The sequence below is a fragment of the Spermophilus citellus genome (assembly GCF_964194105.1).
Source record: "Spermophilus citellus genome assembly, chromosome: 1".
Taxonomy (NCBI): domain Eukaryota; kingdom Metazoa; phylum Chordata; class Mammalia; order Rodentia; family Sciuridae; genus Spermophilus; species Spermophilus citellus.
This window is the reverse complement of record NC_138182.1, coordinates 126,023,928-126,049,887: the sequence shown is the minus strand read 5'-3', so window position 1 is coordinate 126,049,887 and position 25,960 is coordinate 126,023,928. Positions and strand designations below refer to the sequence as shown.

At 46.3% G+C, this 25,960-nt stretch overlaps 1 protein-coding gene across 2 annotated transcripts in view; it reads left to right on the top strand.

The window, feature by feature from the left end:
• The window catches only part of TENM2 (teneurin transmembrane protein 2), a 625,713-nt gene that overhangs the window by 506,135 nt on the left and 93,618 nt on the right, over positions 1–25,960 (top strand). The gene's annotated exons all lie outside the window — the stretch shown is intronic.

The following is a 25,960-nucleotide window of genomic DNA, read 5'->3' as shown; positions in this document are numbered from 1 at the left end:
CTGGAAAAGGCTTTTCCTTCTTTCAAAGATCCCAGGTTGGGAATAAAGGGACCAGTCCAGATTTAAAAAAAAAAAAAATCCCAATTCCCTATCTTGGGGAGGGAGAAATGCACATGCATGGGAAATGGTCAGCGCCTGGAGACTGCAAGCATCCCAAATCACTGTGGTCTGCAAGTCTTGCCTTTCCAAATGGTCTCCCAGCTGGCTGGATCCCTGGATCATTGCTGGCTGGCAACAATGTGAACACACTTACTTTAGACAGGCTAGATGCTGGCAGGACTCTCAGGTCCCCTGGTAACCAAGGGGCCCCATCAGGGATGTGAGCATCCTCTTGCCATGCAGGGCTGTGTGGTGGGGCTCCTGGCCTCCCATCAGCACCCCCACCAGCAAATGTCTCCTCCACTGGTCCCATTTCACTCTTTGGCCAGACCCTTACATGTAAGTTTCTTGACCAAGAATATTTTTTTAAAGGTCAGGTTCTTTAGCAAGAAGTAGTAGTTTCAAAGTTTCATCATTTTTAGTTTTGTTTGGTTTTTGCCATGATTGTGGTTTTAGGAGGTCACTACTGGTTTGAATGTAGCTAAGTCTCCCTTTAGGAGAAGCCTCTGCTTTGTGGCTCTCCACCTCTCTCAGACAGTTAGGATGATAAAGCTGTGAACCTGAATGTCATTTTACCTCTATTTTTTACTATTGGTGTTTAATTAGGTCAGTCCTACAATCCATTTCATGCCAAGTGGCTAATCCACTTACCTGTGTGGAAACTCTTGGGGAAGTTTTCAATCAACTAGTGTTAGCTCCTTGACATTACTTTTGATTCCGACCATCAAGTTTGGATCCTCCCCTCTATCCTCGCCCAGAACTCCCTGCAGAGCTTGGTCTACCTAGAGAGAGACCCAGGGGGAGGCACTTGCCCAGCGCTGACTGATAAGATCAGACTCAGTTTCCCATGCTGTTCATTTGGGTGGTGAAGCAGAGATAAAGTGAATTGACTCTGCATTTGATTTCCCCCAGTTCCATCTAATTGGACGTCCAAGGGGCAGCGTGCCAATCAGGCCCACGACCGTAGCACTGGGACCCTGCTGGGACAGTCTGTTGGCAGTGAATTGTTTTTGCAATCTCTCAATGACGCTCCAGGCCCTGCTTCCCCTGCAGCCTCTCTCATCTTCAGTCCCCTGCAGAGGGACAATTCACAGGACTTTCAGGGAGGGAGGCACAGTCCAAGACCAAGAGAGCTCTGACAATAGCTGGCACTCCTCAGGGGTGTTCCTCTTGATGTGCTTTTGCATGTGCAGTGATTTAAATAAAGACCTTTCCTCACCCCCATCTCCCCACTGGCCTCTATCCCCCCGCCTACTCCAAAGCTCTTGCCAATCCACAACCTTGAGGTAGAGAATCCTACTTTCTCCCCATTCATACAATCCAACATCTCATCCCTTTGGTCCCCTGTCACCACATCTGGGAGTTAGGGGGATAGCAGGGTTAGTGTCCCCACAGTGATTCCTGATGGCTCTCCCCTACCTATAACCTGTCCTTACCCTGCAAATGGTTCACAAGAGGGGAGTCCAGATGGATTAGGGCAGGGGTGGGCCAACCACAGCCCGGAAGCCAAATCTGGCCTGCTGCCTCTTCTCCTATCGCTTATAAGCCAAGAATTGTTTTTACATATTTGAGGGGTTGACAAATCCAAGAAAAAATATTTCATGATGCGACAGTTCTGTGAAACTCAAATGTCAGTGTCCATAAGCAAAGTGTTGGTAGAGGACCGCCACGTCCATCTGCTGGCATCTTTTCAGCCTGGTGCTTTGGTTTGGCACCCTTTCCGTGGCCCACCAAGCCAGTTGTCGTCTGGCCCTTTGCAGAAAAAGAGCTGAGCCCTGAATGAGGACAGCTCAAGTGCAGATGGACAGAAGGGAGACGAGGGAGGCAGGTTGGAAGGGGCACGAGCGGAGGCTTGAAGGCTGTCAGGGGAGAGAGAAAGAGAGAAGGTGCAGAGGCCACAGAGTGCAGAAAACAGATGAGGGGAGGTGTCTCTGGGGCCTTTGAAAATGAGATGGGCAGGTGACAACTTTGGTGTCAGTGGAGAAGGGCGAGGATGTGGCCAGCAGGAGAATGCAGGAGCTTCTTGGAGCCAGCCCTGGGGGAGAGGAGTATTAGAAAAAGGTGTTTCTGTGACTTGAAGTGTTAGGCTCAAGTTTCACATCTCTGTGAGCTGACATACAGGAGTTCCTGAGGGACACGGAGAACGTGCAAATGTATGTCACGTGAAGCTCTCAAAATGAAGAGGGTGCTGGTGTGGGGAAGTCCCGTGTTCCAAATTCAGATGTCCTGTGGCTTTTAGAGTTTGTGCTACCTAAGTTGTAAAGATCTGGATCCCCAGAGCCTTCCCTGTGAGAAGTTAGGGCTCGGTGGCTCTATCAGTCAGTCATGTGTCATCTCCTCCTGCTTTTGTTCGCTGAAGATTTTGCAAAAAGAAAAGCCAAATATCCCTTGGTTGGGAGACTTGCTATTGGGAAGCGAGAGAGATGTTTGTAGGCGCATAATTGCTTCTTATGCTTTTCAACCTCTGGCCCTAGAGCTGTTTCGGGGAGTTTAGTCTCTTAGTTGGAACAGACACTCCTGTCATTTCATTTAAAGTAAATGCCACCATTTACAAGCTCAGAATCAGCCTCCTCCTCAGGGATACTGACAGAGAGGAAAGGGAGGCTCTTTGGTCCTTTCCAAGCAGAGCCTCAAATGCTATGTTTTGAAAATAGAAAATAAATAAGAATGAAATGGCACATAGTCAGTAAATAATGCATTGGGAAGTTTGGGGAGAGGCAGAATGAGGAGTGGTTAGTGTTGGGTACGTAGGTTGTCTGAGGCCTCTTTTCAAAAGGTCACAGTGAGGTGGTTTTCTTGAGGTCACTGCAAATAGTGCACTGAACAATTCACGTCAGAATTGGTGGATCACATTTATTATATTGAAGGAAGCAGGAGAATAGGTAGGGAAGAAAGGGAGGAGCCCAAAGCATGGACTTCTAAAACTCCATCAAGTTGAAGTACCAGGATCTAGCCATGTCTGGTCAAGTGCATTGCCGAAACTTGCAACCAAATTACTTATCTATGGAAATTTAGTACATTTTGCCACAGACTTTCATATAAGGTATGATATTTCAGTGTTGACTGTCAGAGCTAACTTAACAGCTCACTTGATTCTACCAAGCAATGATTCTTGTGTTATCTCATTCGAACAAGTTCAATAAAGGTATGGCTAAAATCTACAGAATTACATGGATAAGATATATACTTTGAATCCCAATTGACCATGATCCATGTATATCGTTGGAATATATTACTTGGATTAGGTCCTGTTTACTCCTATAAATAAGCCAAAATGCACATTGTGTGGTCAGAATAGGTTTACTCTTTAAATATGACCTTACCATGGGTTTCACCTGCCACCTGCCTATGACCTGCCATCACCCTTTATTAAAGTTGAGGATTTAACATAAAAAAGTCATCCATTGGCTATAGCACCAGAGCATGAAGGAACCATAGAATTCTTATTAGGTCAGAATCCCTAGGAACCGCAGTAGACTCAGGCAGGCATCTCTTTTATTATAAATAGATGTAGCAGATGCTAACGTATTTTGCCAACAGAGTGGTCAGGCGAAATACAAGGGAGAAGTCAACTTTTGTATTAGCAGGGAATAGAGAAGGGAAGTTAAATGCTACTGGTGCTCTGTTGTGATTATCTGCTGAACACAGGCTGTCGGGACATCTGCTCTCTGTAATGCACACTGACACACCCACAGGCCAGATCATCCAGCGTTGGCTCCTTCCGAACCTGGGTGAACTGTTTGGTATGTGGGCAGTGAGCAGTGTCTGTCACCATTATTCCAACTTGTGTATTTTGCCTGCGTGGTCCTGACCTCTGATCACGTCTCCGAATCGTGACAACTTGATTCCTAGGGCCACGTGGGGCTGAGTGACCTGAGCAGGTGCCACAAGTCGGAACAGTTTTCTTTTCCCTCTATTGCACCGGGCCCTTCTATTTTTCCTCTTTAATTGGTTGGGGAAAGAAATAGGTTCTTGTGATGTTAATAAGGAAAATGAATCTTTACCCAAGGTAAAACCAGCCGTGCGGCAATCTGATGTGCTGATTAAGTGATTGTCATCAAAAGTAGACAGGGTCATAGTCCAAGAGGGAGAATGCTTCAGAACAATAGGGACCAGGTTGGGAAGGAAACGGCTGTTCAAATTAACCAGCTCCAGACCGAGGACAGCTGCCACTGCATCTCATTCCAGTTTCATTCCAAGTTATGGAAATTTTTTTTTCTTGTAGCTATTGTCCTTGAACATTTGAGATTTCGAGACTCTACAATGAGATCAAGTTGACATGAAATTAGCCTCTGTGGAGCCGTGTCTGGAGAAGCACCTCATTCTCTGATTGGTTAATTAACCTGTTCCTCCAGGGGCTTTTTTTTTTTTTAAAGTAAAAACCTGAAGTGATAGCCCTTCCCTGTTAAAAATTCCAGACAGACTTTGAGCACAATGATTTTTGGTTTTATTTCTTCCCACAATTTGGCCAAAATGCGAGCCTTCTCAGGGCAGGTCGGGAATCCCATGTGCCAGAAATTCTCTTTCAGTCTGGATCAGATAGTCTGTTCAAGGGTTCCTGTCCAAACCCAGAACAAAGACTGAAAGGTAGAAGTTACCGGAATACATTTTCACATCACTGTGAAAAAAAATAAAACAAGATGACAGGAAATAACGACTTTGTAGGTAATGAGATTCTCGTCAACAGAAGTGTTGGCTCTCTTGTTCCAGATATTGAAGAGGAATATTTTAGTATCAGCTGAAAAATAGACAGACACAAACCTCCCCCTAACTTTATGACTTGACCACTCTGTAGTTGAAAAAGGAGCATTTTGGGAATTGCTTCCTATATGAGTTAGTAATTCTGTTCATGAAATGCGTTCCCATCAAAAAAATTAAGGAGGGGAGGGTTCTCAACATTTCAGATCAATGGGGAGACAAAAACTGAGATCATCCTCTGTACTACCCCCTTAAAGTTTCAGAGGAACTGGTCACAGACAAGCTTGTAGCCCTCAGTGACAGGGCCACCTCCTGAGAGTTTGGATGCATCACTTAATGATGGAGGTGTGTCCCAAGAAACACGTTTTTAGACGAACATCAAGAGTGTACTTACCCAAACCTGTATGGTCTAGGTCAGTCACTCCATGTGGCCTCTGGTGACATCAAGAGATGCAGGAGACACAAGATTCATGAGGCTGCTGCTGGGGAAACACAGATAACTATTTTACAGTGAACATGGTTTTTGTAGGTTGGAGTACTCTCTGAAACAATGATAAAAAGCGTAATGTAGTAAGCATGTCCACACAGTTGTTTATTATCATAACCTGGCATTGTGCCCTGTCTGCCCATCATTGCAGGTGCCCTGTTTTGTACAGCTGGCAGCACCCTAGGTTTGTTGTACCAGCATCAGCACAAACACAGGAGTGATCTGTAGAGCTACAGGTTATGGCTACAGTGCCACCAAGGTGATAGGGATCTTTAAACTCCATTAGACTCATCCAGGACCACCATCACATATGTGGTTTCTTGTTGACCCAAAGCTTCATTATGTAACTTGATATAAAATACAAAACTTCCCAAAAGCAAGGAGCCAAACGTGGTTTGGAACTCTTAGAACATAGACCCGTGGATGGAAATTAGCATAAGGAAGATTCCAGACTCAAATAAAGGAAAGCATGTTAAGAATGAGATCTGTTGAAAAAGATGGGACGAGGTGCCCTGGTATACAGTGGGTGCTCAGCCCTGGAGCTTTTGCAGAGATTTAGCATCCTTTCCCATCCTTGCTTCTCAGATCTTACAATGCGCACTAAATAATTTACATTAAAGGAGAAGGGAAGACAGAGGGGGGCCATGGTGGGTGGATCTGGTAGATATTTGTGATGGACAGCTTTTACATCATTCAGCATCTGATTCCCTATAGAGTCTTGTAAAAATAGATTGGCCAGTGGAGGGGGACACCAGGGTTCTGAGCTTGACTGCCACACTCTATCGGCCCTGGAGCAAATCACCTCGCCTCCCTAACCTCGATTCCTTCATGTGGCGAATGAGGAGGTTGGACCACATAATTGCTTTCTAGGGCATGAGACATGAGCAAGAAGGAGATGCTTTTCGTTGGTGTACAAATATACCTTATTGAATAGTTATATAGTGCTCTTCAAAGTAAGTATTAAGAAGAAAACCTATAACTAGCACATCAAATTCATGATTATATAGGTGTTATTGCTTAGGGATGTGGTGGAAGTGGGTAGCATTATTAGGCCTGGGTAAATTTAAAGAAAAATATTAAGTAAATAACACTGCAGATATTGCAAATATCACAAATGCACTATGTGATTGACTGAATTTAGAACACACTTGGATGAGGTGGTCTCTGAGGACCTGTCCATTTCCAGGGTTTTATTACTTTGGATGCAGAATCATAGGCGTGGGCCACTGTAAGGCAGCCAAGGCTGTCAAGGGCTGAGAGCCTTTCTCTCTTCTGCACCACAGGTTTTCAGTGTAGACTCCCTTAGCTCACGCTAAAGACTACATTAAAGGGACAGATACATCAGAATGTTACCCCAGCTGATGAGGCATCGTCAAATTATTGAGTGCAGTGAAGGGTAGATTTTTTTTTCTTCTTTTCCCTCTTCTTTTTTGCAGTGCCTGGGCCTCGTGCATCTAGGCAAGCACTCTACCACTAAGCCACATCCACAGTCCTTGAATGGTGTTTTTTATTATTAATTTATTCATTTATCGCTCACCTTTGTTCTAATTCATATCCAGTATCCCCAGGGACTCTTTTGTGCATTAAAAACCTTCCTTGTATAGGTTGGGTGATCAGCCCTCCACTTTATCTACTCGTACTATACTTATTTTTATTTTTATTTTATTTTATTTTGGTACTGAGGATTGAACCCAGGGCTGCTGCTCAACCACCGAGCCACATCCCTAGCCCTATTTTGTATTTTACTTAGAGACAGGGTCTCACTGAGTTACTTAGCACCTCGCTAAGTTGCTGAGGCTGGCTTCGAACTAGAAATCCTCCTGCCTCAGTCTCCCAAGCTGCTGGGATTACAGGCATGCGCCACCACACCCAGCTTATAGTATACTTTTTAATAAAGATAGTGACGTTAAAATAGTTGATGTACCTTCACTTCACTTGGGTTGGGACAAGTGCAAGTGTCATGAAGTACTTAAGGACACAAGCTTTCTTGTCACTCTGCCTGAGCTCATATCTTGGCATCTTTTCTAACCTTATGTGTCTGAGTTTCTTTGTCCCTAAGATGGGGATACCTAGCACTATTCCAAGTGTGAAGTTAGAGCCTAGTAAACATGAGCTGAAGTCATCCTCATCACAGTCATTATTGAGTACTGATGTAAAAAAAAAAAATTGAAGGGCAAAAGAGGAGTTTCAAAATAAAATTCTTATTAAAATTTTTCTCATACCTTCCACCACCAAATGTGCCTCCGACCCATCAAGTAGTTAGTGGCATATCAAAAATAATCGCACCCCTATCCAGTTCCCACACAAAGGCGAACAAGGCTTGCTCAGCCACCTGCTGGCATCTGCATCTGAGAACCAGAAACAGCCTTTGTCCCCTGGAATTAAAGCTGCTTATTTTTACCAAATAACCCAGCTATCCATGGGATCAAATATCTATGCTAATAGAAACTTGTGAAATTAGGATTTGCTTCTTTTGACCAAAGGTTCTAAAACTCAACTTCTTAGACATGATCTGGGAGAGCCAAGGGGCCTATTCTGGGTTTTATTTTTATAACAAGTATATTTCAAAAGGTAAAAATCCCTCTTTGAAGTGTTATTTGGAAATTCTGCTATTGCTGCACAGAAATAAAACTTTGGTTCTCTTAAGCCTGTATTTCTCAGGCTAGAGATCACAGACACCCTTGAGGAGCTAGGAAGACGGTATCTTCTCCTTTAAGGTGGAATTCAGCATTTCTCAATCTGGGATGCTGTCCAAATCAGTGCCTCTTAGAACACATGGTCCTGCTCTCTCTTTTTTCTTATTCTTTCCCATTCCTTGTGAATCTAGGATGCAAGATTTACTTGCACTGGCTTTACACGTCATAGAAAAATCCAGCTTTGCCTCCATCAAGTACCATGTGTGTTTTCTCAAAATCATTGATTCCCTGTCCCTATTCAGCCCCATAAACCTCACAATTACCCTCATTTCTCCCCTGCTGCAATTGCTCAACTCCTTGGAGCATGACCTGGGTGTAACATCTGGGGATTCTCAGCAATTCCTGGCTCATCTCCTGGGTTATCCGGAGCCACACAGGATACCCCAGATGTTCATGAAAGAAACAGATTTTGCATTTCCTCCCAAGTTGCTTGCCTAATGGGGTTCAGTCTTCTCCACCCTCTTCTTTGATCGCATGCTATTTCATGAGCTCTTTTTCAAAAGATTGCCTTGGTTGTCTTTGGGAAGTAGAGTGTCGCCATCTTGAAAACCTACCAGTCAGAATCAGGGTTCATGGCTTGACTTCTTTTTATCATGCCCTTCTGTGCGTCTTCAGAGTCAGACTGAAGAAGGAGGAGCTATGTCATTGGCCATCTCTTGAGCTTTTCCATTTGTAATAAAGAAGCCGTATGAAAATAGCAGCTAGGCACATTTTTTTTAAAAGTATTTCACCATAAACAGTCTCAAGATAATTAGAATGGATTAAATTATAAGAGAAAAATGCATTTGGCTAATCTTTCCTCTAATTAAAAAAATATCCCTAGTTTTAAGTAAAGTGTTTGTTTTTAAAAAACATATTTTCATTGTAATCAGGAAGGGAGAGGCCTGTTTGGTCGTCAGTGATAGGGTAAAATATCTGCAAAGTAATTAAAGTTACCATCCATTGGGTTTGTTAAATTATTATCAAGATCCCTATGAAGTGAGACCAGACTTTTCCCATGGCTGTCACCCAGGGACTCTCCACAAAGGACAGCATCTGTGATCCATGAAGTCAGCAACTTTCTCTGTTTTCTCAGATCCCTGATGATGTGGTCCCCGCAGCCAACAAGTGTCAGCCAGAAGGTCAATTCATAGGTTATGTGCTTTTCCAAGTTAGCTGGGATTAGACTCAAAATGAAGCTGGTCTGTAATGTGGAAAGTTTCTTAGCTAGAATAGGCTCATACTCTAGCCCTTCCTGAGATCCATTCTAAAACTGATAGAACCCAAGTTGCCCCCAGTCTGACTCACAAACACGGAGCCTTTCACTTCACCTCTCCAATTTCATGGCTCATCCCAACTGCAAAGCTCACTCCCCACTTTCACTCCAAGGGCTTCTAGAAGTTTCCATAGTATCTCACATCCTCACATTTAGCCAATTCGGGTTCTTCAAGGATGGTCCTTGAAATCTGCTACCTGCAAAATCCATTTCCAGGGATTCCCACAGTACTTCCACAGCAGGTTGTGGTTCCACAGCAGGGTGTGGTCATCAGTGCCATTGGATGACCCAACACTCACTCTCCTGAAATACTGCCATGGGTACACAGCAGAAGAGGGAACACCACACTCCCCACTCAAGAAGCCAGTCCTGTGTGCCTTTGGGAAAATGGTCCTTCACTTTTACCTGCAGCACCTCCCGCCACGTGGAGGTGCCATCCCAGGGCTGGGATAGAGCAGATACCATGGAGTTCTTTTGGTTTATTCTCCTGCCCCAACCCTCAGACTTGCTCTCTTCACCTGAGGTAGTGGGAGGATGCTTTTAACTTCTTCAAGCACTGCCACTGTCCAAGTCCCAATTGAGATTCAGTCAGGACCCGACTGTTTCTACAAGCAGCTTTCTAAGAAAATTCACTTTCTCCTTATTTCAGTGAAGGGTTTGCTCTATTTTCAACCAGGTCCCCTGCAAACCAAGAGTCCCTGAGCCTTCTCTCCCTAAAAATTACAGCAATACAGCTCAGGAGGCTGAGACAGGAGGATCACAAGTTCAAAGCCAACCTCAGCAAAAGCGAGGCACTGAGCAACTCAGTGAGAACCTGACTCTAAATAAAATACAAAATAGGGCTGGGGATGTGGCTCAGTGGTCAAGTGCCCCTGAGTTCAATACTTGGTACCAAAAAAAATCACAGCAATGTTGGAAAGGAGAGAGGAAATGCTGCCATATCCCCATATCCCCAGATCCCAAGTTCCAAGTAGAAATGCCACCAAGGGCATTTCCCTCCCATCAATGATGAGACCCACTCATCTCAAAGTGGACATCACAAAAATTACATCCTGACAGACCCTAGAAAAGGAAAGTGTTAGCCAACATTCCAGAGTCAGAAAACTCCACATGATTGCTTTTCAGGAGGAATTGGAAGAGCTGAGAATCCCGGGCCACAAAATTCCAAGTTTAGCCACAGTACTCCCTGGTCAAATTAGTGGTGATGTTGGTTCGAGCCTGGCCCAGAGGGGTCATCTGTCTAAAACTGTACGCAGAGTGATGAGCTCTGAGAAGTGTGAATTGCATTTCTTTATTTTTAAAATTATGCTTTAACTTCAAAAGCTCTGAGAAGTGTGAATTGCATTTCTTTATTTTTAAAATTATGCTTTAACTTTAACTTGCCAGACAGCCCTGGATAGGTGTCTAGAAATAATGCCAGGGGGTGGGAGCCTGAAAGATTATAAAATAACTGCCTTGCAAGTGTGGGGAAAATGTTTGGATTTTGATTGCAAAAATTAGCAAGCTATTAATGACCAGTCTCGCTCTTGCTTCCAAAACCACTCTCTCTAATGACATGAAACTCAAAGCAGTGGCTTGTGCTTTGCAGAGAACATCCCAGCTACAGGGCAGCGAGACTGTTTTTCTACTGTAGGTGCGTGTGAGCACAGGAAACCCAAATGTCACTGATGATTGCAATCCCTGTGAATAGGGAAAAGAGATTGAAGATATTGGCGGTGGTGCAAGATCCTTGCTTTTTCCTATTAGTCCAGGCAATGCAGGCAAGGGCAGCTGGGTCCCTTAAGCATGCTGCTATCAACTTCTTCCATACTTTGAATATGAGCTGATTTAACTTTTTATTTCCATTAAATGGGGCCAGGAAAGATCTGTATCTATTCACTTACAGACCTGCTCTCTAGGGGTCTGATGAAAGAAATGTTATCATGTCATAGAGAAGCTGGGCACAGAACACGGTCTTCCCACAATTAGAGAGTTTGGAAGATACAACACACATCAAACCCCGCTGCAAACCGTGCACCTCTCCAGGATGAGTTCACAGAATGCAGCGTCTTCTCTCCTCACTATTAACACTCTGTCAGCACATCACTATTGTCATTTTTTGTGCATTCAGAGATTCTGCTGTGTAGGAAACCTGTAGCAAAAGGATTGAGTGCAGAATACAAGTCATCGAACAAGCCAGACTCCAAATCCGTCCCCTATCACTTGCAAATTGGGTGACCATTGACAAGTTATGTATCTTGAATAAGCTTCCGTTTTCCCATCTATGGGTTGGGGATAGTAACACCCATGCCCTGTTGTCATGAAGGCTCCGCTTCTCTGAAGCATTTAACACAGTGCTTGATATCCCATAAATATCAACACCACATCTTCTCTCTTTACCTCCTTTCTCAGCAAGTCTTCCCAGAGTGAGCAGTGAAGAAATCAGTAAAGATGGCCTGCAACCACACATGGTTAGGAGTCCAGAATTCTAGAAAAAAGGCCAGCAGAGGACAAGGTATCCATAGGCCCCTCCTACTGCACTACTTCAGGAGGGGCTCACTGGGACCCCTTGCTTCCATTCCTTCAAAAAGGGAGAATGCAGGGAATGAAAGCCAGGAAGGTGCAGGAGTGGTCCCCTTAGGTGCTCCCTGTGGTCCCAGGAACATGGGTGTTATAGACATCAACCAGAAAGCCATCCGTGAACGATTCATGCCATGTGTGAGGTCCACACCTCCTGTGTCCAGTGCCAGCTGAGCTTCATCCAGTCATTCATAAAACATTTATTGAGTGCCTAATGTATGCCAGTACCATGCTAGTTGTGCCAGGAAGCCTTCTCTCTGAGAATGGTTGGGGAAGCAGGAAGAGGAAGAAAGGTTTTCAGGGGGTGGTAGAATCTGAGAACTGCAGACCTCACCTGTCCCCTTGCCCACATGAGAGTCAGCACTTTGCTAACCCAAGACACCCTTCCTGGTGTTTCTGGCAGTCTTTTTTTTTTTTTTAATTCTTCAACATTCACCCTGCTCAGAGCTTCCCCATAGAGACCAGTGTAAGGACGGAAGCTTTAAACTTCAAAGAGTAAATTCATCTGTAGCAAAACAGAAAATAAAATAAAACATCATCTGTAACACAATGTAATTGCATAAGAGAAAGTTGTCAGGTATCAAACTGTGTGGATACACGCAAATGACGCCCTCCTACCTGTCCCTGTTTTCTACGAGGGAGGAAATTCGCTTAAGTAGAGTGAAGACAACAACTCATTAAAATTTGATTTTCCCTCCGATCCCTTTTTATCTTTTAATCCTCCATATATGGCACAACTTGTTCTGTTAAATAACACTCATTAATTAAATCTCGTCTTAGCTATATCTATATTTTTATTTATTATGAAAACCTTCAGATGCTTATAATCTAATTTAGCTGGATTACTACTTGGACATCTCTAAGTGAGAAAACTCTGAGCTTTTAAGGTGGAATTACTGACAAGGAAGGGGAAGGGGTGGGAGAGCCATTCACTCCTCCTCGTTTCCCCTTGGTGGGAGGTGGTTGGGCCTGCTTTCCTCTGTGGGGGGAGTTGGCCTAGATTTAGAGAATGAGGGCACTATAATTCAGGATCTTTGTTGACTTAGAATAGGGAAGGGAGGGCAGAACCCCGAGAAAAAATTGTGAATTCAAATATCCCTGTACGAGAGAGGCAAGTACCAGGTACGTGAGACGGAGGGGTAAGGTAGCTGGAAGTAAGAATGAGCCAGAAAGAGTCTACGGCGGGCAGATGTGACCCAGCTCCACATGAACATTGCCATGTAGAACTGCAAGCCTCGTTTTTCCAAAATGTGCAATTTTTTAGTAGAGGCCAGAAATCAGGATTGTTATGCCTATTGTCTGAAATTCCAAATGTTGGCAAGAATTCAACATTTATTAAAATGTTGTTGAGGCCATTCAGATAAGATTGGAGCCACCCATCTACAACCATTTATGCTCACCTGCAGGGCAGGAGGACTTTTGAACTGAAAAGCAGCCTTTGCCTGGATTGATACTGGGACAGCTGTGGCTTCTTTGGTTTGATACCCCCACTCTCCTTGGTGACTGGTTCGAGCTGGTGGGAGTCTCTCTGCCATGGTACAGTGGTGATAACTTTGCACTTACATGGTGAACTTTCTCCAAGGAGCTCAAAAGATTTTGTGTTGCCTCAGTGGACCTCACAGTGAGCCTGTGGGGCAGGCAGGTAGTAGTGGCCCCCAAACATACCATGAGCGGCAGCAAGGAGTGTTTTGTACACATCCAGCTAGGTTGACTCATTGGTTTAATTCCATGGTATACACTATTGGCAGATATGGCCTTCAAGAAGCACGGGCAGGTTTCTCATTACCACCTCCTCAGCCGCCCTTTTTGGCTTCTTATCTTCCTTCCATCTGCTCTAATTGACAGCTAAGCCCCAAGTCCCAGCAATGAATACAAGTGAATTGAGCCAGAGACTAATTCCTGTCGTGCGTGTGAGTGTGTACATGTCTGTGTGTGTGCCTGCATGTATGTGTGTCCACCTGACCTCTCAGCAGGCCCAGCATGGTACATCTGCACCATTACAACATGTCTCCCCATCACTCATTGGTCTAACGCCAGGCTCTGAAACGCTACCTTTGCAAATGTTCAACACCCAGAACCTCCACAATGGGTATCTGCAGGACTCTGGATACCTGTATTTTGCAGCACTGCTAATAATCTGTGCTGATTGGGGCCCCGATGTCCCTTTCTCTTCCTTAGACTGCTAGAAGGACACCTGGGAAGCCTTTCCCTCGCAGAACTGGTGTCCATGCCCCCTCTCCAGTCACAGTGGATTAACAGGAGTGGCCATGTAAATAGGGACAAGGGCAGAGAAGTGAAGTGGAGGCCAAGATGAGGATCTTCTGTGAGTTGCCTTGGAAAGAATACCTGGGAAAGTCAGACTGACAGCCGTATGTGGGCACGTCCAGGTTATCACCGTCCCTCATGATGGGGTATTTTTTCTAACAGTCCCTGCCCTGGCCCAGCCTCTGCTTCCTAGGCCTGCACACTCTGTGCCCTGCTCTCCTTGAGGAATTCCTTGGGCTTCTCAGGCATGACTCAGAGAGAAGCCCCTGTTCTGCAATGTAGACCTGTTGATGTTCTTCCCAGGACAGCACAGCTCAAGTATCCTACATTTTCTAGATTGCCTGGCTCTTCTTTCTAAATGGTCTCCGATCAAGCCACTGAATCCTGGGAAGAGTTCCCAGCATGACACTCTACTATGATGCAGCCATGCCTTAAGCATCCTTCAGAGGCAGGTGCAAAACCAGGGAACACCTGGATGTTTCAAATGTAGTGTGTTGGGGAGATAACTAGACCTGTTGGAACCGCAAAAGCTGATGTATGCACCAGCATCCCGTCAGATCTGGCCAATCAGAATTGCTCCTCTTTAGAGTCAGAGGAAACAATGGCATTTTCCAGGGATGAAAGTGTTAAGGATCCCACAGAAAAGAATGAGAAATTTCTCCTTGATCTAGTTGGAACTAGGAACTGATTGAACTTCCAGAATCAAGCATCATGTTAAACCTCTCCCCAGTAGATCAAAATCAAATATTGAACACTTAAAAGGTATGTAGATGAAGAAAGCTGCACCTTTGCTTCTTTACGTGAGTGTAGAAGGCATGGTTTTTCCGCTGCCTTGGGAGAACTCAACTTGTGCTTTTCACTGGGTTGTGTGAAGTGGAAGCTGTTCAGGCTTTTCAAAGGTATGCTGGGGGTGGGGGTCCTCTGTCCCCTCATTCATTAAGCCTCTCAAGTATCAGATGATCCATCCATCTTAACACAGGTGCATTTACACATGCACATAAAAAAATAGCTTCTGGGGACTTAAAGGGACATGAGGGTGGGAACCTCTCTGTTGTAGCCTCAGGGCGCATGCATTCTAGAAATTCAAAAACCTCAGAGAAGTGGCACCCATCTCCAGTGCTGCCAAATCTGGTAGCTCAGAGCTTCCTTTGCTCAGGTTGCCAACAGCTAGAGACAGCACACCAGGTGGAGCCCACCAGACTGAACTCCCCTTCAGAAGCCAAATAGTGGAACTCAGGGAACCCCAGGCTGGCAGAGGCATCATTAGAGAACTGGGCTGCTGGAATTTCCTCTTTCAGCCTGCTTCAGTTTCCAGAGAAGCTTAGATGAGATTCCAGATGAGCTAAGTCCCTGGTTGGACCCACAGGTCCCTTCCAGCTGCATCCGACTGATCTCTGCGCATTTGGGGATGGATTTACCTTGACATTTAAATTTCTGCTTCTATCACCAACAAGATTGGGTTACGCTAAGTAATACAACTTTAAAATATTTTCTGAGCAGTAAAAGCAGACGACCGCAGTGTTATAAAATCTTGTCTTTTAGGAGACATTAAAATGTTACTGATACTGATCGCAGTGAGGTAGAAAGCCGCCAGCCAAGACTTTGAGGGGAAGGAGGCAGAGCCCCTGGAAACAGCGTGAGGCCGATGCATAAAAAGGTAGTTTAAGCCACGCCGGGGGAGTCACGTCAGAAGCTAAAATCGCACGTTGCTGGGGGTTTGCCTTTTAATTTGTTTTTCCTCGCAGGCTGTGGCTTTACCCCTTTCCATCAAAGCCTTGATGGTACCTCCCAAGAAAGGTGATCTCTGGCAGAGCCACTTCCTTTGGTTTGGCCAACCTTGGCAGCTAGAGATACTGTTCACAAAGAACCTCGATTATCCCCTGCCTCAGAGCCTGGAGCACAGCAAGGTGCCTCAGTATGTATGTGCCGGCTGGCCAGAGGTTCCCTGAGTGTGTCCTCTTCCCTCCTCCCACCACCACCAGCCCTGTCATTTAAGACAGGGAAAAAGAAAAACCACATTGTACCTTAGGAGAATAGTTGGGGAGGGGGAAAAAAGAGAAGCCTCTGTGAGTTACCTTCAAAAATACTATGTTTCTTAGCTAACAAAATAGCCCATTAGTTAGAAAGGAAGAGCTGGATTAGAAAAGGGACTCACCTGGTCACTCCAAGGGCTCTCCTGAGTTTGGGGGCATTCGGGCTGGAGCAGGGATATTTTGGGCCTTTGACTTAGTACACGCACTCACAGTGGGGTACTATCACCCCCAAAGGATTGGAAAACAGTTGGAGGGACAAAGGAGGAGCTTACTCTTTTATAATGTGTATGCAGCTAGACAGTGAATTGGTGGCTTGGAAATTTCACAATAGGGAGAGAAATTGGGGGGAAAGATCTCAAAAGCTTCCTGGGAAGGAGATAAGGAATAAGTGGGCAAGGATAGAGGGAACCGTTTCTAGAATCTCAACAGACGTGCCTTTGCGTCTTCGGGGAAGGAACATTCTGCCAGCTCCTCTTTCTGTGTTTATCACCCCCTCTGCCTGCTGGCTCAGTTTTATACCAAATCAATTTGGACTGGAATAACCAGAAGGCCAAATAGTTAATTTTGTCCATGTTGTTAACTTACTGACTTTCCAAATTTCCTTTTCAGAACTTACCAGCTAACAGTTATATTGAGTACTTAGCACAAAACTTGACATCCCTGGTGCTAGGTTCTCAACATGACTTCTCTCATCTAATCCTCATGTCAATGTTCTGAGGTGGATAGTGTTAGCATCCTTGCTTTATAGGTGAGAAAGCTGGATCAGGGAGTTTAAGCACCGTGTGAAAGTCATCGAGGGGCAGATGAGCTCTAAAGATCCAGGTTGGCTTATCAGAGACCAGGCTTAATCTTTGCACTGTCATGATCAACTTGCTCTGTCCCCAGATAAGTGCAGCAAGAGGGTTTCTTGGGGACCCAGCAGTGCAGTCAGGTATATGGGCACCAGGGAGTCACCCTTACCTGTTGGTAAAGTTATCACCTGCAACCGTGTGCCTTGAGTGTTGGGGTTAACCCCCACCCCATTAGCTTGCCCAGTGGCCTCCAGGCCAAAGAGCACCAAGCAATCTCAGATCCCAAATGTGACTCGTCACCACACCACATATGCATAATTGGCCAACTTTCCTCAATTTAAGTTGACTTTCTATCAGAGTTCACATTTCCACCAACTTTTCATTAAATTAATTATTCAAAACAATTCAGAGTTAGCGTTCTCACAGCAACTGTAACTCTGCCATGACTAGATTAAGGCGTAAATTGAACAGCATGTTTTGCAATAAAGTTAATTTTATATTCACCAGAGAACTGAGTTATAGTTGCTGTGGGAACCATCATTTCGAATCTCTTGACTTTGGTGCATTTAAATTCTCCACCGCAGCATTGCACACGGTAGCAGATTTTGCATGGACCTTTAATTTCCTTCACACCATGGCCTGGCTACCCTGAACTTGGAAGTCCTGTCAGAAAGTAGCATTGCAGGCATGCAGCTTTCCTGGCCTTCTTCCTCATGCTGGTACCATGGCACTATGCAGAGAAACAGCCAAGAAGTCAAAATGATGTCCCATTTTATCTTAAAATTGCCTGCTTTGGAGAAGTGACTTTCCTTCAAAGCACCAAGGCTCAGGCAATGTCACTGCATTTTTGTGCAGCCAGGATTCTCATCCAAGGGTATTTTTGAATCTGTGCTGTATAATTCAGTACACACAGGGTGACCTCCAAAAGCTCCAGGTCCTTGCATGTGCCATTAATCATGCAGGCATGCACAGCCATACATCAGAACTTATTGGAGCTCCGGAAAAGCTAAGCAACATTTCCCAGAGCCACATAAAGCCCAAGCATCTCTAAATCAAGACGCATTGCGGGGCCTCTCTAAAAGGTATGTTCAGCAGAACTGGAATAGAACTCAGGCTAAATCCTGGTGGTAAGGAATTGGAAACATGGGCCAAAGCAAAGACAGAGGCTTGTTGGGGAGGGACAGCAGAGGAAGATGAAACCCTGAGATGGTTAGAGATGTGAGCGCAGCATCTACAAGGATTATCGATTTTTGTAGCTTTATTGGAAAAATCAGTCATGCTTTCTGCCTCCTGGGGATTGCTCCGCTGCAATTTGGGAGTGTGTCTGTGTGGCAGCTCTGCAGGTTAGCATCTGAGTAGCAGCTCCCACTCACCGTTCAATTATCCATTTAGCTAGAATGTGACTTAGCAGAAACAGACTGCTGTTTTGCATGTTGAAAATGTATTTGAAAAGGGGGGATGTTGTTTCTCAGTAAATGAGAGGATTTCGAAGAGGAAGCTTGCTGTTTTAAGGGCACGCTTATTATGCAAAACTGAAGAATAGCACCTAACAATAGCATGGACCAGATTGTTGGAATCCTGACAACAGTTCTGTACTCTTCCAGGAAACAAAAGCCTCCTTATTTCTCAGACTGTGCCATAAGGAAATGCACTTCCTGCTCAAAATAATTGCAGAATTGTAGTGACCAGTGGCCTCCCCACCAAATCCATAATCAGCTAAACACTGATTGAGAAAAAGAATAGATCATTACATGCAAATAGAGTTTCACAGAAGAAGATATAAGTGCATGATCAGGCAAGCTCACCTGGGCCACCTGAATGGGAAGGTGAATTATATCTGCATTCGTGACTAAGGGTGGGCATGGTAAGATATTGTGCCAATCAGAGAAAGTAAAGAGGACCAAGAAGCAGAGGAGAGATGGGAATGTTTTTATTGCTTCTGTACAAGGTAAAAGGGGCCATAAAACAAGGTCAAACATGCACTGCCGTGTGAAGTCACTTGACAGTGTTTTGTGGCCAAGTCTGATGATTTGCAGGGATTGGTTCATTTTTTTGAAGGCTTGACAGATTACTAAACAAATATAAATCTATATATCATATGTGTAGATAGACAGACAGGTAGGGCTTATTAAGTGCCCGGGTGACACAGTTTGGATGGGTCAAGGTGGCCTGGAAGAGACAGAGCACAAAGAACTAAAAGACCAGAGAGTGTCCCCGAGTTGTCTAAGGACACACTGCCAGCCAGAACCAGATGAAGCTGGCTCAGTAACCGTGGCCTCCTGGCCTGAAGTCACTGTGTTGAGAGAGTCAGGAGCAGCCCCTGTGAGAGTGCCAGCCCTCCCCTGCCTCCGTGGCCTCCGTGGCTCTGGGGTCCTCTCCTCTCCCCTAGTTGTTCCTGTGCAGCCTCAGGCAGCACCAGTGAGCTGGGGGGGGGGGCGGGGGGGGGGGGGCTTCCTCCCAGGTGTTCTCTTCTTGTGGAAAAGCACTTTGGAAGGGAGGGTGGAGTCATTTCCTATACCCAGCTCTCAGGTCACTGATTCCCAGCAGCAGTTCAGTGTGCTGCATTATCTGGGGTGCTGTGTGATGGACAGTGTATTTTATCCTCTGCTTCTGTGTCTCTAAAACCTTTCCTTCCGGAGATATGGGTAGGGATGCATCGGAGAATTAGCCATGCCACAGAGCCACAAGCTGGTCCCCTGCCCCAGCCACTGTCGGGGCTTACCAGGATATCCTGGCCAGCTTCCAAGTTCTGTCCTTGCCCGTCCCCCATCTGTTCTCCACCCAGCACCAAGAGACTGCCCCCTCTTCTGCCCAAAGCCCCCAGTGACTTGTTTTCATTCAGAATAAAGACAATATCCTTACAGTGGCCGAGAAGCCCCTGCACCTGGCTGCTCTGCTCCGGCCGCACTGTCCCTCCAACCCCCCAGCCCTGTCGTGCCTTCTCTGTCTGGGCTGCTGCCTCCCCAACCTTGGCATGACTTGCTTCCTCCCCCTCCTTCACGTCTCACTCATGTGTCACCTTGTCAGCAAGGGCTTCCTGGAGCACTGTGTGTAAAACAGCAATCTCACCCTCCCTGGCCCTCCCCACAGTAGTTATCACCCTCTGACATATGTGATTGATTTTTCTGTTGTTGACTGTGGGTCTCCTGTCAGTGGGATGTAAGATCTTTGGGGCTGGGGGTGCAGCTCAGTGGCAGAGCATTGGCCTAGCATGCACGAGGCCCTGGCTTCCATCCCCCTCCCCCGCAAAAAAAAAAAAGGCATTTAAGTTCTCTAAGAACAAAACTTTGTCACTTTCTTTATCACTCTATGTCAGGTGTCTATAAAGCACTTGGTGCATAAGAGATGCTCAAGAAATATTTATTGAGTGAACGAGAGCATGAACTCACAGGTCCACTACAGAAATCAGCACATCTTAACCACTAAACACATGCTTAATATAGGGGATGCTGTTTCTCCCTTAGAAGTCCTTTCATCCCTTGATTCCAACACTCGAGACTCTTTGAGGACTAGGGACTAAGCAGGAAGACCAAGGCTCATTCTCGACTGGGGACCACCATGCCATCCTGAGGGCACCACCTTGCAGGATTCTCATGATGCATAATCTGGTTCTTGGCTTCAAAAACTCCATTCTGTTGGTGCTGACAGTGAGACAGCTCTGGGCTGATTCACACCTGCTACTCAAAGTCACATCTAAACCCCAAGTAGCAATTTATTTACCCACTGTGAAGAACCCTGGCCATTGCAGGGCATTCTCTCCTCAAAGGGAAATCTATATGGTGATGAAGTTAAAAGTCAGAAGGTGGCTTGGAGAGCAAAGAATCAAAGCAAGCAGGCCAGTCATCCCTCAGTGTCCACAAGGGTGGGCTTTAGGGTCCTGGGATAGCAGAGTCCAAGGATGCTCAAGAGCTTCAGTGCAGCATGGTATTTGCATATAACCTGTGCAAGGCTCCCAAATAGTTCACATCATCTCCAGATGACTCATAATACCTAACAAGGTAAATCCATATTAAACTGCATTGTTTAGGGCATGAGCATAAGATCAAAGTCCACACATGTTCAGTACAGACACAATATTTCTCCAATCATTTTTAATCCAAGATTGATTGAATCTGAGGATGCAGAACCCCCAAGGGTACCAATCACTGACATTCAGAGGCAGGCTTCTCCAGCATAATGCCCCCAGGCTGGACAGGAGCAAAGAACCCCAGCTCAGAGTCAGATGGACCTGGGTTCAAACCTCCATCTTCCACTTGCAGTGACAATGACCCTGGGCAGGTTAACTTGGCAGAGTTTCAGCATTTTCAGCCACGGATGATATTAATGCATACTTCCTAGGGTCCAGGCTCAGTGCAATAGCACAGATGTGAACTGCTGAGCTCCTGGTGGGTGCTTCCTACCCTCAGGGGACAAAGACATGCTCTCTTCCTAGTGAACCCTGACTCTTGCCCTCCAGGTCCCTGTCCTTACCCCAAGCAGATCACCCGCTTCTGTTAACATGCTTTTCTGAGCCTGGGTGAGATCTCCACACCCGTGGTGTTTGACAATTTCAGGACACGCCCCTTGTATTTTAAGGGGAGTTCTGCAGAGACCCTGTCCATTGAGTGCATGTCTCACTCACAGAATGCTCAGGAACGTACCTCATTTTTCTTAGTTCCATGTGAGTCTCTGAGGGCACCTTTTGGGGTCTTGGCCAATCTCTCTCCCCCCTCCCCTTTATTTTTTCCTGAGGCTGGTTGTCACTATGCTGTCCAGGCTGGCTTTAAACTTGCGATCCTCCAGCCTCAGCCTCCCAAGTCGCTGGGATTAGAGGTGTGCACCACCACACCTGGCTCTGATGCTGTATTAAATGACAGCACACACTCTCTCCTCGTGGCCAACGCACATGCAAATCAAAGTCCTCAACCACACCGACAAAGATACTTTTAATAACAACAACAACAATAGCAGCTGTCTGTTGTGGAACATTCACCATGTGCCGTGCATCACCTATTCTCTCATTTAAATACTCTCTGGGAGAGGTACTTTTATAGCTCTGACTTACAGGTGAAGAAACTAAGAAATGAAAGTACTTATGATTTTTGCCTGAGAGTGTGCAGCCAAGGGGTGGAGCTGAGATTTGAACCCAGACCTCTGAGCCCACGGTCCTCACCATTCTGAGCCAGGCAAGCCTTCCCACCCAGGGTCTCCATCTGCAGGTTCAACCAACAGCAGGTGGGAAAAAAAAATAATGCATCTGTACTGAACAGGCACAGACTTTTTTTTTTTTTTGCGTTATTCCCTAAGTAATACAGTTGAACAACTATTTACAAAGCACATACATTGTATTAGGAATTTTAAGTAATGTGAAGATGATTTAAAGTATACAGCAGGTGTGCATAGGTTCTATGCAAATACGAGGCCATTTTATGTAAGGAGTTTGAGCATCCAAGGATTTTGGTATCTGATGGGGGGAAACCTGGATAGTCCTTTATGGACTTGGAGGCATGAACGACTATACCACCACGGCTGACCGATGCTCTGGGAGGCTTAGCTCTGAGAGGCTGTAGTAGCTACTGTGGAGCCCACGCTACATACTAAACACGTGGCTAAGTACAAAGAGCTGCCCTCTCCCTTGCTCTTGGGGGCCTTTATCACCATACCCACCTTCTGCTTCCGTGACAGCTAATGAAAAGTCCTCACTTCCATTCTCAATCAGGACCAACCATCCTAGGTTGCCTGGAACTCAGGGCTCCCCTGGAATCCAAGATTTCAGTGCTAAAATCTGGACAGTCCTGGTGAGCTGGGATGGCTGGTCCCCCTAGCTGAGAACAGGATAGGGAGTCCATCCTCCTGTTGTCAGTCCCTGGTCCACCACTCTGCTGCCCTGGCCACGTGACTTAACTTCTCTGTGCTTCGATATCCTCACTGAATAATGGGGCTGACAATGGCACCTGCACTCTAGGTGGATATAACCACTAGTGACCTAGTGTGTGAAGAGCACCAGGCCTGTGGGAACGCCTAGGAGGATTTCTGTTATGGTTGTTATTACATAAAAATCTTCCTAGAATCCAAAATGTCAATCCTGGGGAAGATTCTTCCTTAGCCCTTTCAACATCTATAAGAAACAAACATTTAGTGATTTCCTTACAATTCCCGAAACTGTGCAGGGAACAAAAAAAAAAAAAAAAATGGCCAGTTATTGTTGGCCTGATTTTACACTAGTTAAAAGAGAAACATCAGCCTGCAGAAGTAACAAGCCCGTGCCCACAGGCCTCCCAGGTGTTATTTGTATTTTTATGACCCTCCTGTGGCTATAAGGATGCTCAGTGGGTGTAGAAATTGGATGGTTAAAAATAACAAATAAGAAATCAAAGTTGTGCCTCGTTCCTATTTCCATACCGGTAGGCACCACATTCATTATTTGCTGGACAGCCATGGGAATAAACAATACAAGGTACAACAACTTGATTGTCCTCCAAGAACCAAATTAAACCATTGGGCTTTCTTCTGATTGTCATCCCTGCCTCCTCGTAGCTCTTGTCCCCTCTTAATCTACCAATGCGCCTCCTCATCTACCTGGCTGGGTGTGCTGGCCTGTCTCTTTCAGTCTGGGGGCTCTCTGCTCCTTACAGGTGCGAGGCAGGGATCTGCGCAGGCACACAGACACAGGCCCTGTCATCAGCTTGCTTCTGGACCTCGTGCTGCTAGCAGCTGCTTCTCCTGCTGAGCCAAGTATCATCCTTCCAGGGGCTTGGGGTGTGACCTGAGGGAAGCGTTTCCTTTTACCTGGCTGCTGAATCAAGGGCACAGCGAAGTAGCAAAGAAACGCTGCACGGGGGGTTTTGTGCATTCATCCAACAAATATCTTTAATGCTAAGCACTGGGGTGAGCTCTGGGAACACAGCCATAAACAACAGAGCTTCCACTCTGGAGGTTTGGAGGATCCCAGGACAGTGGGTGTTAGAGCACAGGTTCTCAGCCTGCGCTGCATGTAGGAATTACCTGGGGAGCTAAAAGAGAAACAAAAGAAGGCTTGGGGGTGTGGCTAAGAGGTTGAGCTTGGGCTTCGCCTGAGCAATGCCCTGGACTCAATTCCCAGTGCCAAAGGGAAAATGAGGAAGACCAGGAATGCCTGAGTCCCATCTTCACAGACTGCCTCAGTGGTGGTGGGCTGCCTCTGGCCTCCCACGGGATTAGTCAAGGCTCCCAGGCGATTGGTGTGTGCAGCCAAGTGGAGACCTGGTGCTCTAAACAAGGGACCAGTTTGAATTACTCCAGGTCTGGGAGGAGGAGACTGGCTGGGAAGGCACTGGACGGGGGAGGGTCCCTGAGCCAGTGAAGCCTAGGATGAGAGTCTTTAGCCAAGGTGGGTGCAGGAAGTCCCACTGAGGAAGAGGGGTTTGCAGAAGCCCAGGGGAGGGATCCAGGCTGTGTGTGTTCTGGAAATGTGCCAGGAGCTGTGCTGAAGCCGAGAGCAGAGACAGATGTGACAGGAGAAGAGAAGGGAGGAAGCACCAGGGCCAGATGATGCGGGGTCTTTGAGGGCTCGTGCGAGATCTAAGATTTAATCCTAAAGCAGAGGTTCTCACACAGGCCTCGGGCACACGGAGGCCCTGGAGGGCTTGTTGGACTGCCGATGGCAGGCCAGCCCCCGGTGCTGTTTCTGGAGCCTGGGATGGAGCCCAACCAAGAAGTGCAGTTCTAACAAGTTCCCAGGTGGCATCGATGCTGAGAAGCACTGCTTTAACCTAAAGCCGTGGGTGAAGCTAACTGGAGCACCCTGAGCAGAGGCTTGGCACAAGGTGGTGTGTTCTGTAGCCCCCCAAGTGATGCCAACTCCAGGAACCCGCCCACCACATCTTCCCTCCAATGAGGTAAAGCAGATTAAGAAGAAAAGAGCAGGCACCCAAAAAACACACAGGCTTGCGTGGGACACAGGGTGGCTGATGATACTGACGCCACATAAGTTCCCAAGAAGGGCTGTTCCCAGTTACCCTCACCGCCAAGTTTCCTCCTCCCATGATCCTCTTCTTGAAAGAAGTCACGATGTTATTAGCGACAGCCTGAAACACCGGTCCAAGAGATAAGGGGCATCTCCCTTTCCATTTCTCTTCAAAGGAGAAAGGATGTTTACTTGTTTTATTTCAAGTTCGTCATTTTCTCTGCGGCCAAGGCTGAGCCCACATTCTGGCTTTTCCCAGTCAGAAGTGATGCTGATCAGTGAGAATCCAGGTGCATCCAGGAAACGGTGGCATCAACAGCTGGAGCCAAATTTATGTCACCTCACGGAGGAGGCCCGGCTGCTGCGGGGGTGTGCAGGGGAGCATTTCCTCTTAGGAGCAAAAGCCAGTTTCTCCGCTGCTGCAGACCAGGTGAAGAACTCTGCTCTTCCCAGCACCCCCACCTACAGACCTTCAGGACATGCGAATGCTGCCAAAGCAGAGAGATTTTTCTTCTGGTGAAGCAAAGATAGCCATTCAAGCGCAGGCTCACGGTTGCATATCCACACCAATTTGTGCCTAGAAACAGACCCTGCATTACTCCCTCCTGCACATGTGACTGAGCAACGGGAAAAGCCCTGCCATTTTCTAGACACCAGAATGCTTTTTTGGCAGCTTGGTCTTCTAAAACTCATTGAAGGTCCCCCCCCCCCCCCCCCCCCGCGCCAGAGTGTTCCAAAGCATCAGATGCATTCCTGAGCATTGCCCCTGGTGTTTAGTATCAATGGCTACGGAATCCCTGGTGATCCCTGATCCCCAACACCTTGGCTGCCTCCAACAAGAAGAGCTCTGGAGTGGAACAGCAGGCTCTGGATTGAATATTTCCAGTGAGTATCCTGCTGAATCCCAGCGGAGGCTCAACTCCAGGGAAACAGTGACATTTAAAACAGTTGCAGAGGAGCCAGGAGCCGCTTCCCTAATTAAGTCGCTATTCAGAAGTAGAGTTCTTCCCAGTAGAAAAGGCACCATTTCTTCTCCCTTTGAGGCTCCTGCCCTCATAGTCGCTGCGAGCTCCAGTGGATCTTCTTCTCCCTCGGCTGGAGGAGGGTGGCATTTCTGGAGTTGGGTCTGATGGTCACAGGGGCAAGGAGAATT